Source organism: Bubalus bubalis, chromosome 5, assembly GCF_019923935.1.
Source record: "Bubalus bubalis isolate 160015118507 breed Murrah chromosome 5, NDDB_SH_1, whole genome shotgun sequence".
Lineage (NCBI taxonomy): Eukaryota > Metazoa > Chordata > Mammalia > Artiodactyla > Bovidae > Bubalus > Bubalus bubalis.
Window position 1 is genome coordinate 24,625,696 of NC_059161.1, and position 17,428 is coordinate 24,643,123.

A 17,428-nucleotide genomic window follows, 5' to 3' on the forward strand; every position below is an offset into this window, starting at 1 on the left:
CCAGGCTATCTTTTAGCCAAGAATTCAGCTTGTATGAAAATCTACAAGAGTATAAACAAATAAAACCATATATTATTCAAAGCCAGGCCTAGGGGTCTAGAGCCTCATAAACTGTCCACTGAGGAGTAGAGCAGAGCACTCACTTCAAGGGCACTCCCAGGCCCTTCTCTGGCTGCTCCAAGCCAACTCCCATCTCTGGGACCCTCTCCTGCCTTCCAGCCAGCAGGAGAAGGACTACACGTCCTGACCGTTTTGCCCTATCAAAATGTTCCCACCCAGTGTCTTATTTCTTCAAGATACTGATACTTTGAGGGTTGGTCTGATAAAATATATATACATACATACACTGGGCTGATAAAATATATATACATACATAGGGCTGCTAAGGAAAGATAAAGCTTAAGGCTGGTGTAGAGCCTGCTGGGAGAGAAAGTCAGAGTTCCCTGGCCTCTCCCACCATCTCCCCTACCTCCCATTGGCCCCATATGCTTTCCAAAATGTTTTCCATAATACTTTGAGGTCTCCAGGCAAGGATGGAGCAGAAGTGGTGGATAGGGAGGATGGGGTAGGGCTGAGGGAAGAGTGTGTGTGTGTTTGTGTGTACTCTTTAGTATCTGTGAGGAACTCCCCTACCCCCACAATCCCCAGCTTAAGCAGTTTCTTCCATCCATACTCCCAAATCACTCATGGGCAATGCCTGCAGCCTCCTTTGGGAAAGTCATTTCAAGGGTGGAGAAGAAAAGATATTGATATGGGCTGGGGGGGGCAAAGGCAGGCGAACTGAGGGTATCAGGGATAAAGCAAAGCCAGTGGCAGTTCCAGAATTCCTCTAGAACAGGACTTAGGGGTAGCAATCTATTGGCACAGAAGCACCTAAAACAGCAGTTGATAAGAGTGAGAAAATGTCACCTATATCAAAGAAAGAGGGTATTGAGGCAAAAAAAGGGGTGTTACTTGCCTGGCTGGGTGCTCCATCAATGTTTTAGCACATTCGTATATATCTTCTACGTTCACCAACAGTTATTTATCAAAACGGTTAAAATACATCTATATCCACACTCGATGTTGGGGATACAGATGTAAATGCACACAGACAGGAAGTGAAGATTCATCCACCAGTAACATCAACTTCTCCGCCCTACCCACCCTCTGTGGCCCAAAGTCTGATGAACCTGAACTGTTTCCACACTGTGCATTCCACAGGGGTGAGTTATGACTGGAATGAGAATATTTCTGCTCACTCCCTCTATGACTTGGCCTTTACATTTTAAGCCTTAATATTATAGTAAGGTAGCGTTCAGCTTTTAATTGCCCTGAACTTTTGTTAACATTAAATGAAGGGAGAAAATGGAAAGGAAAATAAAATTGTATCTGTATTGCTTCTGAGTTGCATAATTGTATATTTTTGCCACCCCATTAGTTTTCAACTATTCCAGCTTATAAACCTCTCCCCCGCCACCACTGAGGAAAATAAATAAGTCAGTCATTCAGCTATTGCTGCAAAGTTTGCCGTACTCTGAGTTCTCTAATATTAAAGAGAGTGATGCAACTTTAAATTCAGAGTCTATTTTTTAATTACCACCTGTGGGAGACCCTGAATCACACAAGTGCTTGGCTGTCTTCTTGCTTTTTCTAAAAACATAGCTTCCCTCTAAGCAGATATGACGTTAAACTTCAGTTACTGGAGTCAGGCACAGACTATGTCCCCTTTATTTGGGGACCAGAGAACGCACTGCCCCTCCCCAGCCGCTTCTAACTCCAAGATGACCTCAGAGCCTCAGCTCACACTTTCCAAAAATAAAACTGTACTTCGGCACTTTACCACACCCACCAAAATTGGCTCCAAAATTTTTTACCCAATAGTTTGGAAGAGTGAAAATAAGAACAGTATAACCCAGGTATGTCACTGTAACCATGGCTACAGGTTTTATTAGCACTAATACCAGGATGTGGTCAGATTGGATATATACAGACGGCAAACACAAGTCTGATTGGTGTCAGAGTGTGTGCCCATAAATTCTCCAAATTGGAAACGTGGCCCTTAATGACTATGATTCATAGAAGACCTGGGATGAGGATGGAGGGAAGGTGAGGGGGTTTTGGGAGGAGATTTAGGGTGGAGGGCTGCATCAAGAAGGGAAGTCAGGGTTCTAATTTTAGCTGTAATTCAGCTTTTGAATACAATCCTCTAACATGCCCCTACCTTGCATTTAGACTGCAGTTTTCGCAGTGTTCTTTGACGTACCTTGTCTATTGTTCACAAGTCTTGACAGATATCTGAGATGGCTCATAGCTGCAGTTCTCAAATGAAAGGGGGGCTCAGAAAGCTTAACTGATTTGCCCAAGGTCAGAAGCTTGGAGGACAAGTGAACCCAGAACTAGAACTGGTTCCTCTTAATATTCTTTCCACCGCACCCCTCTGCCAGCCTTTTATATTCTGCTTGGGACATTTGGATATGTATTCATTCCTCTTGCAAACATCCCTCATCCTTATCATTTGTTTAATTAGCCAGAAACCAAGATCAATCCATCAAATTGGAGGTTGACAGCTGGAAAGTAAGGCTTGCCTTTCGTCATCTCTTTTGCAAGCCCCCTGCCTGGCTTCCGGCTACACAGATGACAGCGCGAAGAACAGGCAGTGTAGTCCCTGTTCTGGAGGGAGTGTGTGGTCCTGGGGTTACCAAGTCTAATATGCCTCCAGGGACCAGGTAGGTGTCAGGACTGGGTGAAGCCTGCAGGGTGGGGACTGGGGTACAGTTTAGGGGAACATCAGTCCTTCTAATGCTCCAGCAGATATGGGAGGTTAGTGTAGACCAATTTTAGGACTCACTAAAGAATGAGAATTGTATATGAAATCAGAGGGGGAAAAAATAAAATAAAATAGAAGTGCCTAAGGGTTGGATATAGCTCCTGGGCTGTCAGTGAGCACTCTAAGGAGTTTTATGCCTTTAGGTCCCCAGCAGCCACTGTCACGTGTGACATATTACACTTCTCTTATATTTCTGGTCCTATTAAAATGTGAGCCCCTTAGGGTCACAGGGGGTGTCTTAGTTCATCAAGGGTGTGTCCACAGAGTGTGGCACACATGCCAGGCTTTCAAATGCTTGACAGGTGAATGACTGGTGAATACCCCTTCATCCTAGAACAGAGGGTGCAGAGACTGAAGTCATCTGGAGAATGGCAGTTCTAGAGAATAACATTTACAGCAGGGTCTTCTGCACTTTAGTAGCTCCATTATTGTTGTTCAGTTGCTCGGTCATGTCCAGCTCTTTGTGACCCCATGAACTACAAGTTTTGTCCGTTCACAGGAAAAGTGATCAAACTATACACCAGACTTCCTTGTCCTTCACTGTCTCCTGGAATTTGCTCAAACTCATGTCCATTGAGTCTGTGATGCTATCCAACCATTTAATCCTCTGTTGCCCCCGTCCCTCTCACCCTCAGTTTTTCCCAGCATCAGGGTCTTTTCCAGGGAGCTCTTCCCATCAGGTGGCCAAAGTACTGGAACTCCAGCTTCAGCATCAGTGCTTCCAATGACTATTCAGGGTTGATTACCTTTAGGGTCGACTGGTTTGATCTCCTTGAAGTCCAAGGGACTCTCAAGAGTCTACTCCAGCACCACAGTTCAAAAGCATCAATTCTTCGGCAATCAGCCTTCTTTATGGTCCAGCTCTCACATCCATACATGACTACATGTCGTCTGGCTGACATGGAGCGGTTGGAGGGCATGTCCCTGTTAGTCAGGGCCTGACAAAACGTGCTCCACTGGAGAAGGATATTGCAAACCACTTCCGTATTATTGCCTCAAGAACCCTATGAACACAGTGAAAAGTAGCTCCATGGCCTTGGGCAAATTACTTAGTCTCTGATAGCCTCAGTTTCCTTATCTGTATAATGGGGATTTAAAAGACTCACCTCCTGCATTCTTGAATGAGGTCATGTCTGTTGAGCCTTGATTACACACACAGAGTTGGGCACTTAGTAAGAACACAACCAATGGTGGCTTTTGGATTCAACAGATCATTCCCTGTTCCTGTGAAAGGTAATAAGACATTATGCCAACCCCCTGTTTTTGAGGCTTTGGCCTCTGAGGTCTCTGTGTTAAAAGAGGATAGTCAAAGGAAAACAAGTGAGCATTCTAGCTGAAATGAAGAGGAGAAAGTTGATAGCGATGGACAAGACAAGGTAGCCCTAAGAAACTAGATCCTGGATATCAGGAGGGCTGAAAGAGGGGCAGCAGCTGAGAATGAATGGAAATAAAATTAATGAGAGAGCAGGGGAAAGGCAAATGAGTCTGCCTTGATTCCTAGGATCGGCTGATTAACTTCTTAAACCAGTTCACAGTAAAAGTGATCAAACTCTGCAAAAACTCTATGAATTCTGTAATGAAGGGCTGTTTTTACCTTTCACACAATGAGTAGTATAATAAATAGAGTGCTATATGGTTTTCAAGGCAATTTTAAGGCACCCACTGTGTGAAGTGTACTTAGGCAACATGCTTTACACACATTATCTTTATACATATTGTTCATTCACTCACTCATTCATTCATTCATCCATTCAACAAATACTTTCAGCACACTGTCTGCCAGGCACTCTGGGGGGTATAAGGAATAAAACAATGTAGTACAGTGGAAAAAACACCTCGCCTTCTGAGAAATGTGCTAATAGCTAATATCTGTGTTTACAGAAGAGAAAACTAAACTCAAAGCGCTTAAGTGGTTGTTGCCCAGACTCCAAGCTGGTGTTAGGGAAGGAGGCAAAAGTCCTGACTGCATTGTTTTTTGGTTGAGGAGAAGAAAACTCAAGTTTCCTTGATGATCTAGGGACATAAATACGAGGAAGTCTATAACTTGCTAACAGGCTGGGGATATTGTATTCAATCACGTTTAGCACTGTTGGAATTTTCAGAGTATCAGAGAGACACAATTTTTAGTGTTTATTCCTAAGAGTGACTGAAAACGACTAATTATTGTCAGAGTCTATGACATGCAGCCTTGGGAGACAATGTAATTAGGGAAGGGAGGAGAGAAAGGAAAGGAAGAGAGAGGGAGAAAGAGTAAAGGAGAATAAAGTGGCTAGAGATTTTAGGCCATCCATAACAGAAAGTCAAAGAAAGCCCAGAAGAAAACCCTTTTAAACTCTTTTCATTGTCCTTAAATCATTCTCTAATTCTTTTCCATGCATCATCTTTGAGTAGAGAGAAGGTCTTTTTCCTCTGCTGTATTTCCTAGCATAGCTTAATTAATACTTGATTGATTGAAAGATCGACTCATTTGAACCTGGAGTGAAATGGAGCTTTTTAATTTTCTTTTCTGCTGAACCTGAAATAGAGCATATAGTAATTAGGGAAGGATCCCTTGTTATCAGAAAGTCACAGCCACGATGAGCAATTTGTAACAGACCAAAAGGAAGGTAGATGATTATTTGGGACCTGATAAAGCATACTCCCCACTCCCTACTGCTTTCAGTGATATGGGAGTTTCTTGATCATTATTTCCTCCTTAAAAGAGTTTCTTGGCTAGGGATCTGTCTGGATAGTGGGCTAAATGGTGGGTAATTGTCATCAGAGTCTGACCACAGATGTGACTGATGGCCTCTTTTCTATGCCTTTCATTACCCCGGCTCTCTCCTCCAAAACCTGGATTGACTAATTTACAATTTTTTCAAGATCTCTTGAGTTAATCAGCATTTCATTCATTCATTCATTCATTCAGGGACATGTTCAACTCTGGGCATCTAAACAGAATAAAACAGGCAAGGCCCCAGTTCTCACTGAACTCATTTAGCAGAGCAGGCAGACAGTCCATAAATGCATACGCCACAGTGACAAGAGCACTGCACGTGAATGGGAAATTTCAGAGTAGGAAGAACTACCAGGGCTGTAAGACAGGATGGTGTTGTAGAGATTCACCGGGGGCTTGGCTTCTCGGATGACTTGGTTAACCAAGGCTTCCTGTTGCGCTAACATCTGAGGTTACAGTAAGTAGAAATGCCTTTGTGTGGAGCTCTGCATGTTATGAAGCTGTTGATCATGCCAAGATCTCAGAGAAAATGGACTGAAGGAATTAACAAGTTCCTGCAGGGTGGACAACTCTGAAGTAGGTGTGTCCAGGGCATGGTGAGTGAGGAGGGGAGTGCAAGACAAGAGTAGAGACAGAGGCAGAGCCAGCTGATGGAGGCATGTCTAGGGTATGGCAAGGAGTCGATTTGACTCCACAGGCATTGGGAAGTCATGATGGGTGGGGGCAACGTGATCTGGCTCATATGGGGAGAAGAGGCCATAAACAAAGAAGAGTAGAACCAGAAAGAATGGTTAGGAAGCTGAGCAGTAATCCAGGTGAGGGGTGATGACAACTTAGCCACGACATGGAGAGAAGTGGACACATGTGGGATATGTTTTAGAGAGAGAGGACATGGGAGTGCTGAGGGGTGGGAGTGCTGTGAAGTCAGGGGGCGTACATGAGTCTCCTGGGGCTACTGTGATGAAGCACCGCAAGCTGGGCGCTTTAAACAACCCAAGTGGGTTGCCTCACGGTTCTGGGGGCTAGAAATCTGAGATCAAGGTGTTGGGAGGGTTGGGTCCTTCTGAAAGCCATGAAGAGAGGATCTGTTCCAGGCCCCTCTCCTCGGCTTGTCAATGGCCATCTTCTCTCAGTGTCTCTTCATGCTGTCTTCCTCTGCGCAAATCCACCTTTATTTATGTCCAATTTCCCCTTTTCATAAGGAAACCAGTCATATTGGATTATAGACCCACTTTACTCCAGTATGACTCATCTTAACTAATTTATTGATACATCTGCAAAAATGCTGTGTCCAATTAAGGTCATATTTTGGGATAGTGGTTAGCTCTTCAACATAGACATATACTATATATCTGTGTGTGTGTGTGTATAATTCTTTGTGCTGTTCTGACTTTTAATTTTTCAAAGAAAACAAATAATTACAATATAGTCAGACAAGGGCTGTGATGGTGGGTTATTGGCTCCAGGAGAGCTCAGAAGAGAAAGAAATGGGTTTGGGGAGGTTTTTGGGCAGAGGCCTGACAGTTACAGAAGATCTCCCAGTGGAGTCTGGAAGGACAAGGAGTCCCCCTGTGAATGCACCGAGGGGAGAGGTGAGAAGCCACTCCAGGCAGGTGGAACAGAGCATGTGGCAGTGCGAGAGAGCAGGATGCTTGGGAGAACCTGAGGGAATGTGGCCATGGAGGCAGTGGGGGAGACGAGGCTGGGGTGGGAACAGGAACCACCAGCTCACAAGCACTTTGTTCCCCTTGCTAAGCAGTCAGGATGATCGTACCATTGACGAAGAGCCAAAGGTGGGCTGAGCGGGGGAGCATGACCCCATTCTAATTTTAGGAGATGAACTGAAGAAAGGAAAAACTAGAGACCAGTCTGAGGGCTCGGACAAATGCAGTGGCAAGGCAGGTGAAGAGGAGGGTGCCTCTGCTCCTCCGGATCCTTCAATCTGCTCCGCCACCCTCTGCCTTCTATGCTCATGCCGCCAGAACTCCCTGGTCACCTTTGGTGCTCCCAGGCTCCAACTCCCTCCTAGACTGTGCCAAGCTCTCCCCCATGTCCGGGCCTTCACCCTGCTGTTCCCACCTGTGCACATCAACTCAAAGTCACCTCCTCAGAGGCCGTGCTGACTGTGTCGTTTACAGCATCAATAGCATCTCTGGGTTTCCGTGTTTGTATACCTGTTTACCATCCACCTTCTTCCCGCTGAAAACAAGTCCCTTTACCATACCTGCATCATTCCTGACTACATCTGCACGCAGTGCCTAGGGCAGCGTTGACATGCACTAGAAGTTCATGGAATTTAGAAGGAAGAAGAGGGGAGAGCAACAGAAAGACAGTCTGGTTTTGGGGGAGGACAGAGGCTTATGTCACACTCTGCCCAGGGATATGAGGTCCCCAGAGATGGTATCATATTCTGTATTTTAATTCTGAATTGGTTGCTTTGAAAAAGAATGATGAATGGAATGGAGTTAAGAGCCCCCTTACTACAGGAAAACTAGGGGAAGGAGGAAAAAATGCCTTTTAAAGGAGAGCTAAAGAATGGTGGCACCCAGGCAAGTAGAGATTGGGTAGGAGGCTCACACACTCCCCCATGAAAAGGTAGCTTTCAAATAATAACACAGTAAGAGGACATAACAGGCCTTCCCTGGTGGCTTGGTGGTAAAGAATCCACCTGCCAATGCGGGAGATATGGGTTTGATCTCTGGGTTGGGAAGATCCCCTAGAGAAGGAAATGGCAACCCACTCAGTATTCTTGCCTGGAGAATCCCAGGGACAGAGAAGCCTGGTGGGCTATAGTCCCTGATGTTGCAAAGGAGTCAAACACAACTTAGTGACTAAACAACAATAGCAACAAAGAATCAAAGTCATGGCTCCAGAACCATCCCAAGCTCTAAAAAGGCAAACAAAATGAGCATCCGCTGAGGAGTCAGGGGTGTTTCTTCGGCTGGCCTATTCATCTGGGTTAGATAATAAGGGCACATGTGTCTGTTGCCAGGCGTGGTACCAAGAGGTTTTACCTTTACTGACTCACTTGTTTTCACAACAGCCTATTATTATCAGCTTCATTTTACTATGAAGAAAGTGAGCCGTAGAGGGAGAAGCTGAGTAACCTGCCCAATGGGATAAACAGTGGGTAGCAGTCAGGATTTGAACCGAGGCTATTTGGTCCAGTAACCTGCACTCTGGAGCACTTAGCTAAACCCCTCTTGGGTGGAAGCTGCACACAAGAGACCTGTTAAATGGATCACATATTTGTTATAATCATTACTAATGTTAGCTTTTTGTCACCTGTATGAGTCAGGATGGGTTAATTGCTATGTCAAATAATTCTTAAATCTTAGTGGCTTCCCCCCGCAAAGGTTTCTTTCTCTTCCACTGTTCGCTGTAGTCAGCAAGGTGCTCCGCTAGCAGCCATTCAGGAACATCTCCCACCTCTGCTGTCCCAGGGGCCCTGGAGTCCTTCCCTGGGCCCTGTGCGTTGGCCAGCCAGTGAGCAAGCAGAGAGAGAACGTGAAGGACCTCAAGAGAGACTTCAGGACCCAGGTCCACACTTCTTGCCCAGAACTCAGTCACACATCTCCAGAGGTGTCAGGGGGCTGAGAGGCATAGGCTGTCCTGAGCCCAGGATGAGGACATGGTGTACATCTTGTCAACTGCTGTCTCAGTCTTACCTGCCAGGACTTCTATATGGGATACCTGACTGGGGTGGGGGGAGATGCTGGGAGTCAGAAGACATTGGTTCTGGTCCTGATCTCACCAACTGTCAACTGTCTGACCTCCAGCAAGACACAGCCTCTTCTGGTCCCAGATTCCTCATCACTAAAGTGAAGGAACTCAACCACATGACCCGTCTCTGGATTCTTCCAACTCAGGATGTCTGTCTGACAAAGCATCACTTCATTATTTTTAATAACCATAGTGCCTTAATCATTTCTGTATTGATGACCTATTTGTGCTTTTGTTCAAAATTGCAACCATAATTATAACATTTATTTTGAAGGAAAATACTATCAATTTTCCTCTAATACTCAATATCCAGTTCCACACCATATATGCATACTCTGCAGGATGGAGGAAGAGGCTCCAACCTGGACTAGTTACTTAAAGCAATTAATTAAATTGGGGGAAATACAGATCTCTATTTCATCATGCCTTGAGCCAGGTTTAAGTCATAAAGTCACATTCCACTAGCAGATTATTTTCTGGGATCTGACACTTTTTGTACAAAACAGTACTTACATCTATTAGAGGGCATCTGAGCGTGCCAGGTTAGCAAGGTGAGAACTGTGAAGAAAATATATACCCAGAGCGGCAGAGTTAATAACTGCTGACTGAGGTTCCAGCCATGCCCTCGCTGTCAGAGAGCCTTGGTTTCTGAAATGTGTGATATTGTCATAACCAAAGGGATTCTACAAAGGATTGCAGGGTGGATCTGAGAGCTGGGCAAGGTTTGGGCAGGCAGGGTACAGAGCCCTAGGGCTGAATAAGATCCTTTATACCCCCAGGAGAGATGGTGGGAGTCTTAGAGCCTGTTGGATGGGATTACTATTTTAGAAAAAAAAAAAAAACATATATATATATATATATATATATAGCAGAGTTGGACACCAGAGAGGAGACTAGGGTTAGAAGACAAGGAGCAGAGCACAGCCCAGAGACAGTCCTCATGTCCCTCGGGCTGACAGTTCCGCTACTGCGTCGGCCGAAGAACACCCAAGTCAGGCCACGTGTCCCACCTGCCATCACCACCCTCAGCCTCATCCAGGTGCCATTTTCCCGCACCAGTTATAATCATCTCTTCCTGCTCCCATTCTCGGCAATCTGTTCTCTCACGCCATGACAATGTTCTTTATAAAACACAGGTCTAGCCTATTCCCTCCTTGCTTGAAACTCCATAGCCCTTTCGCACACACCAGCCATTGATGTGGCTTTGCCAGCCCAACGGGTGCAGGGCCACCTGCCTCAAGGGTTTCCTGTCCCCCCACCACCCTCCGCACACCCTGCTGCTACACCCAGCCACACTGTCCTTTCAGGGCCTTTTCAGGGAAAGCAACGGGTCCAATTGTTCATCTGCAAAAACAAAGCACAGTGAACACATTATTTCCTGTGTTTCCAGACTTTGGGGAGGGGGGACACTTCATCGAGTGTTAACAATTGAACTCATTGCTTGAAATTTAGAGGCACTTCATCTGAAAAAGTATTGGAGAGTTGAAGATAAACACACCACATATATTACTTGAAAGTGCTTTAGATAAGTTTAGTCTAAGTTTTGAGACTTCTCAGACACCTTGACCACAGGATTGCTGTGGTTTTCTTGTCATTCAGACCTTAGCAAAGCCATCCTTGCCCAGCGCCTGCCCCAGCCTCCCTGATGGACATCACTCATTTTCTTAGCATCCCAGACTTCTCCTTTGTAGCACTTTCTGTGTTACACTTACACACCAGTCTTCGGGCTTCTTTGCTTCCCACATTGGACTTTGAGTATGAGAGGGACAAGGACTGATCCTGCCTATTTCCTGGATACCCAGGACTCAACCCACTTCCTGGCATGTAGTAGGTGCTGCCTAAGTAGTCACAGAAGGGATGAGCAGATACCATCCTGATTGTCATTTCCTTTGCATCTCTTTCCATTAATCCCCTCCAGGCCAGCAGGCTTACTCCTTCCCCAGTGCTTCTCTCATGCCCTTAAACACAGAGCTTGACCACAGGACTCATCACCTTGTGCTTCTGCTATTTCTGTCTCTCCTCCTTACCAGACAGGAAGGTGCTCAGGGTCTGAGTGCACAGGGTCAAACACAGTGGGTGTTCTGTGAATGTCTATTGCATTGAACTATGACCTCAAAAATCACTAAGAACGGTGACTGCAGCCAAGAAATTAAAAGACGCTTGCTCCTTGGAAGAAAAGTTATGACCAACCTAGACAGCATATTCAAAAGCAGACATCACTTTACCAACAAAGGTTGGTCTAGTCAAAGCTATGGTTTTTCCAGTAGTCAAGTATGGATGTGAGAGTTGGACTATAAAGAAAACTGAGCACCGAAGAATTGATGCTTTTGAACTGTGGTGTTGGAGAAGACTCTTGAGAGTCCCTTGGACTGCAAGGAGATCCAACCAGTCCATCCTAAAGGATATCAACCCTGAATGTTCATTGGAAGGACTGATGCTGAAGCTGAAACTCCAATACTTTGGCCACCTGATGGGAAGAGCTGATTCACTGGAAAAGACCCTGATGCTGGGAAAGATTGAGGGCAAGAGGAGAAGGCAGTAACAGAGGATAAGATGGTTGGATGGCATCACTGACTCAATGGACATAAGCAAACTCAGGGAGAGAGTGAAGGACAGGGAAGCCTGGTGTGCTGCAGTCCAAGGGGTCACAAAGAGTTGGACATGACTTGGAGAATGAACAACAACAATGACCTTCAGGAAAGCAGCTCTGGCCCAGATGCCTTGACTACACAAGAGCAAGAAGTGACACCCAAGGAGGCTGCCCGCAGTAGGCCTCAGTGCTGCTGCATATGAAGGTGAACCTCTTCCCCACCTCTCCTCGCCCATGATCCATCCATTCTCTCATTCAGCACATGGCTCCTGAGCGTATAGAAAAGGGTCATCACCTCAGCCTGCTCATTCAGCAGTTTTTGAACCTGATAACTGTCCATAAACACTTGGGTTGTTTGTTACAAACATAAATTTCTGGGTGTTTCCTAGACCTACTGAATCAAAATCTCCAGGAGTGTAATTCAGGCACTTGAATCTTTAACCCCCTTGGTGACTCGCAGGAAGCCAGCATGGCCAGAGTCAGAGGCCAGAGAGGAGACTAGGGCTGCCCTCCTGAGATCCTGCCATCACCTGAGATCCATGGGTGAGGAGATAACGCAAGCACAGTGATCACCGCAACACAAGGTACGGGCTCAATGGAACAAGCGAAGAAAGGCCCAAGGCAAGGTCTCTGTCCCTTTGGCCCCAGGTTACAATGATGAGATGGCCCCCACACATACTCAGGAGTCTACAGCTGCAGCAGAGGAATCTTTTAAGGTTCTGAGAAAGACCTGACCCTCCTGCTTCACCCTACCCATTATAAGAAGGCCAAAGATTTAAACCATATGGAAAGCACTCTGGAGAAGGTCTCAGGGATTTCAGTTGGCTGCCCTTATTATCCTTATCATTAACATTTCTAGAAAGCATTTGCTACCCAACAGACCCCATTCTCCAGCTTTACATGTATTATTTCACCTAATAGAAATAACAAGAGGCTGGTGCAAAGGAGAATGCCCTGCCCCTTTCTTGGGGAGTTCCAGAAGAAACAGCAGTCTGTGAGCTAGCCTTGGACATGACTCTGGAGCAGCTCTTGGATGTCAGGGATGGACCAGTCATCCCTGTGGCAGGAGCCATCCCTGTACATTTCCAGGGTCTCCTCTGGAGAGAGGCTGGGGGCTACAGGGGACTAGGTGCTCTCTCCAGGCCTCGTTTTATGAGCTCAAGAGTCCTCCAGACACTATCAGATGTTCCCCAATGACCCTTCTCCATTCCTGTTGCTGAAAGCCAGAGTCTAGAATTACAGCCTCAGAACTGCTGACCAGCCCTAAGCAGGGAGGTCACTGTGATGCCCTTTTCATTTGAATGGAGTAGGGGTCCATGGTTCTTTGGCCATGAAGATTAGGCTAGAGGTGAGAGATGGGGAAGAAAAGCTCAAGGCTAGAATTAGTCCATTGTTATCTGGAGTTCACTCACTACTTTGTAGATTATGTTTCATAGTGTTGTACAGTTTACAAAATGCATTAAACACATTGAGCTCTTAATCTTCACAACCTCATTACAAGGGAAGCTTATTAACTGCATTTTGTAGCTAGCGTTTGGTAACTGGCCAAGGTCACAAGAGTTAACCCAGGACTCAAACCCCCAGGTCTTCTGGCTCCAGGATCTCTGTTCGCCATCAATACCTCACATGCAGGCAGACAGAAGTTTGTGGGAAGAATGAATGAATGACTCTCTCTCAGCTAAATACTAAGGAGGACATAGAGATGAATACTACTTGGTTTCAGGAAAACTGAAAGAAACTTCTCCCCTCCTCTGTCTCCTCACACCCACCCCCACAACCACAATCAACGTTGGTTAGCACCTATTGTCCATTTTACGAGAAGAGATGAATTATTTTTCAGTGTCAGCAACACTTGAGAGCTGACAAAAGGATGGGGTCTCCCAGAGGGCATTTCTAGGCTGAAGTGTGGCTCCTTTTGCAAAAAACATTCCACAGAAGCTCTGACTTTTTTAATTCATACCATCAAGGAGATATTTGATTGTTTCCTATAAATGCTAATAATGCAAAGCTCATAAATACTAATGAAATGCTATAGATTAGCAGAGCTCAGCAAGTAACCTGGGGGGTGGGGGTTGCCTAGAAGAGAATTCTTAGATTAAAAAATGTAAAGAATACCTTTTAATCGAATTTTCCCCAGACAGGGTTCCCAAGTGTTAATGAATATTCTCTTTGGCCATATGGAGAGTAGACTCAAATAAGTACCTTTAGGAATCTAGAAGCTAATTATTGACTTAGCTTTTGCTTGAAAAGAAATCTGTTTATTCACATGGCTATTTTAGGTGCCATGGGATGGATGAGTTTGAGCCAAAGTTGGGAGGGGTGGGAGGGCCTGGAATGTTGAAATAAAGACATAATTCAAAGGCATGCTTTTATTTTATCCAACTAAGCAACCTAAGCTGGAATTTGCTTCTTCTTCTTATCTATTGACATGATCCCTTGATGATACTAAGTCCCGTGAAATGTAGGAGGCTCCATGATATCAAAAACTATATCTTTGTCATTCATTCCTGAATCCTCAATACCAAACACAGTTTGTGGTACATATCAGGTGTTCAATAAATATTTGCTAAATGACTGAAGTGCTCTCTTAAAACATCTTCCAGAGCTTTCCAGACCCTCTTATCTTTCCCTGAAGGGCAGCTCTGATCATAACATCTTCCTATTATGTGCTCAGTCATGTCTGACTCTTTGTGACCCCAAGGGCTGTAGCCCACCAGGGCTCTGACCATGGGATTCTCCAGGCAAGAATACTGGAGTGGGTTGCCATTTCCTTCTCTGGGGTTCTTCCCAACCCAGAGATCGAACTGGTATCTCTTGCATCTCCTAAAACTGGCAGGACTTGACCACTGGCACCACCTGGGAAGCCCGTTATAGAGCCCCTCCCTACAAAGAAACACACCCTGTGAGGGTCCTCTCTAACCTGGCCACGGCCTACGGTCCTTCACTCTCCCACCCTGAGCTCCAGGCGCATCACAAGTTCCCCTGTTCTCCTGCTGATGTTCTAGAAGTTTCTCTGCCTGGGATCTTTGACATCTTTTTCACACATCTGTCAAGAGCCTACTAGTCTCTCACGGTTAAGTGGCTCTACTCTCATGAATATTGCCTTACTGTTCTCCAGGAGCTCCACGACCTTCTCTCTCTGGCCGAACCCAGAGTGGGCCCTGATTCACATATGCTCCCCACAGAGACCAGCAGGACCTCAGCACAAGAAAGCTTGTCAGTAAGTGTGGTCTGCTGCTGTCTAATTTGAATCACAGAAATCAGTGCAAGGAGCCTTTGGTTCTCAAAACTGTATGTGTAGGAAGGATCGGCTTAGAGAAAGGCACCCAAAGTCTTCCTACTGTAAAGAACCTGTGCACTTGATGTCGTGCAGGTAGGTCCATGGCATGTGATGTTTCAGACACTGGAGGGGCTCAGGCAAAGCCTCCAGCGAGGACACATAACTTCTCGGGATGCTCATCTTTGTTGCACGTTGAGTTTAAGTTCAGATGCCAGTATGCTTTCTATAAACCTCCCCTTGGGCAGGACTGGATTTTTATTGTATGTATCTTCATGCATTTGTGAGGTATCTGACAATGGGAAATAAATTTCTTTGTAGTCTCTTTCTACAGCAGACCAGGATAAATGTTGACTGGGATAAATGTTTCAGTTGATCTGGGGGATGGCAGAGGATTCTATAAACCCTGGGCTACTTGCCAAAAATGGGTTAATTCCACATGAAGAAATCAGAGGCCCAGAGCCACGCTATGAATGGCTCAGCCCTTGGGGATCTGGAGCCAAGCTTCCCAGAATCCTCAGGGCCAGCTCTGCTGCTCACACACCATGTGACCTGTGCCTGCATCTCTTTGGCTGTAGGATGGGAGGAATAACTGTACCTGCTGCATAAGCTTGTGATAAAGTCCAAGAGAGTCAACAGGCACAAGGTGCTTAGAACAGTGCCCAGCATGTAATAAGTGCCATCTTTTAAAAAATAATTTTATTTATTTAATATGTATTTATTTACTCAGCTGCGTCAGGTCTTACTGCATCATGTGGGATCTTTCGTTGTGGTGCGTGGACTCCAGAATGCGTGGACTCCGAAGCACATGGGCTTAGTTGCCCTGCAGCATATAGTATGTTAAGGTTCCCAGACCAGGGATCAAACCCATGTCCTCTGCATTGCAAGATGGATTCTTAACCACTGGACCACCAGGGGAGTCCCATGAGCGCCACCGTATAACATGATGTCAGGCTCCTTGGGCCCAATGGCACAGAAGGAGGTGCCAATTTATACAACCGGATAAACGGTATAAATAATGTTATGAGGGGGTGGGGCCACATGCCTGCAGACCAAGATAGAGATCCTGGGTGGGGCTTGGATGGACACATGAGCACTGGGTAACTGGGACACCAAGAGTGTGTGTTATCCAAGGAATGAGACCTCCAAGCACAACTGCTGGGACAGTGTGTGTAACACACCACCCAGATGTATAACACACGCACTTATGCTCCAGTGCAGGACAATCCAGTGAAGCCTGAATTTCAGAATGACTCTAGACCTAGGTCCCCCCTGGTGTGTCCCTCCACTCACAATGCACCATCCAGTTGCTCACTTAAAAGATATAATTCACATGAAGGTGGCTTAGAAAAATATCAAGTAAAATATAAAGTAATGTTACCATCCTTAGTTTTTCTGCTTGCCCGGCAGCCTTGGAGAGTGAACCCATTGTTCAGAGGTCTGGGTGTTCATCACAGCTTTGTGTGTGATGAGAAGCACACATGTGCTTGCATGTCACCTCACAAACAGGTCACCCCACCACTCTGGGCCTCAGCTTCTGCATCTTTAAGTGAGACAGCTGGTCAGGATGATGTCTAAGCTCTCCAGCCTGAAAATCAATGACTTTTCGATCTTTGGCTCCTGAACAATGTTTAATGCCAAGAGGTCTCTTAAATTCCTTTGACTCATGCCTGCCCTCCAAGTCTTGTTTAGACCCAAGAACCTGTGGATTCCAGAACTGAAGGTGCCTCTAAGATCTTACCCTTGTGAGCTGAGGCCTGAGATACATGTGGAGAGTTGGAGAACGTACCATAGGAAGAGGGACCACTCTGGAGAAGCAACCAGAACTGCCCAGCTGCAAGCTTGGACTCAGGATAGGAGGAGGGAGGCAGCCAGGGACCGCCTCCCAGTTTCTAGGCACCATCACTGATCAGCCTGCAAAACTCTTTTTACTGCAAAGAGAGGAACAGGCAGGGAAGGAGACTTGGGAATATTTAAAGGTAGAAACAGAAAGACCTGGTTTCTCACCCACAGCACAATGAGTCCTTGCCAGGTCCGAAAGTGGAATGTAAAGAGGGAGGAGACATGGGACCAGGAAGAAAGCATGAAGGGACTGTGAGAAAAGCAGGAGTGAAACAGGATGAGGACGGATGACCTCTTAGCCTGGGGAGGTCCAGGGCCACCACGACAGCCAGCAACTCTCGGACATTCTATCTTGTGCTTAAGCTTTCATTAGTGTTAAAAATGACAAGTTGTGTTCATGGAAGGTCAGATATGGAGCTGTCCTGTGGGGAGTATGTGTTCATCATTTCTCAGGTAGGCTGAAATGAAGAA

General features: G+C 45.8%; 1 protein-coding gene across 4 annotated transcripts in view; it reads left to right on the forward strand.

Annotated features, from left to right (window-relative positions):
• KIAA0040 (KIAA0040 ortholog) overlaps positions 1-17,428 on the forward strand; it is a 39,682-nt gene that overhangs the window by 18,418 nt on the left and 3,836 nt on the right. Inside the window, exons 3-4 of one of the 4 annotated variants that reach the window (XM_025285601.3) lie at positions 12,299-12,422; positions 14,957-15,058. The exons of 1 other annotated variant lie outside the window; for it this stretch is intronic. The gene's annotated coding sequence lies outside the window, so the exon portion shown is untranslated. The remainder of the gene's footprint in view (positions 1-12,298; positions 12,423-14,956; positions 15,059-17,428) is intronic. 2 more of the 4 variants (XM_025285602.3, XM_025285600.3) reach the window with 2 other exon arrangements.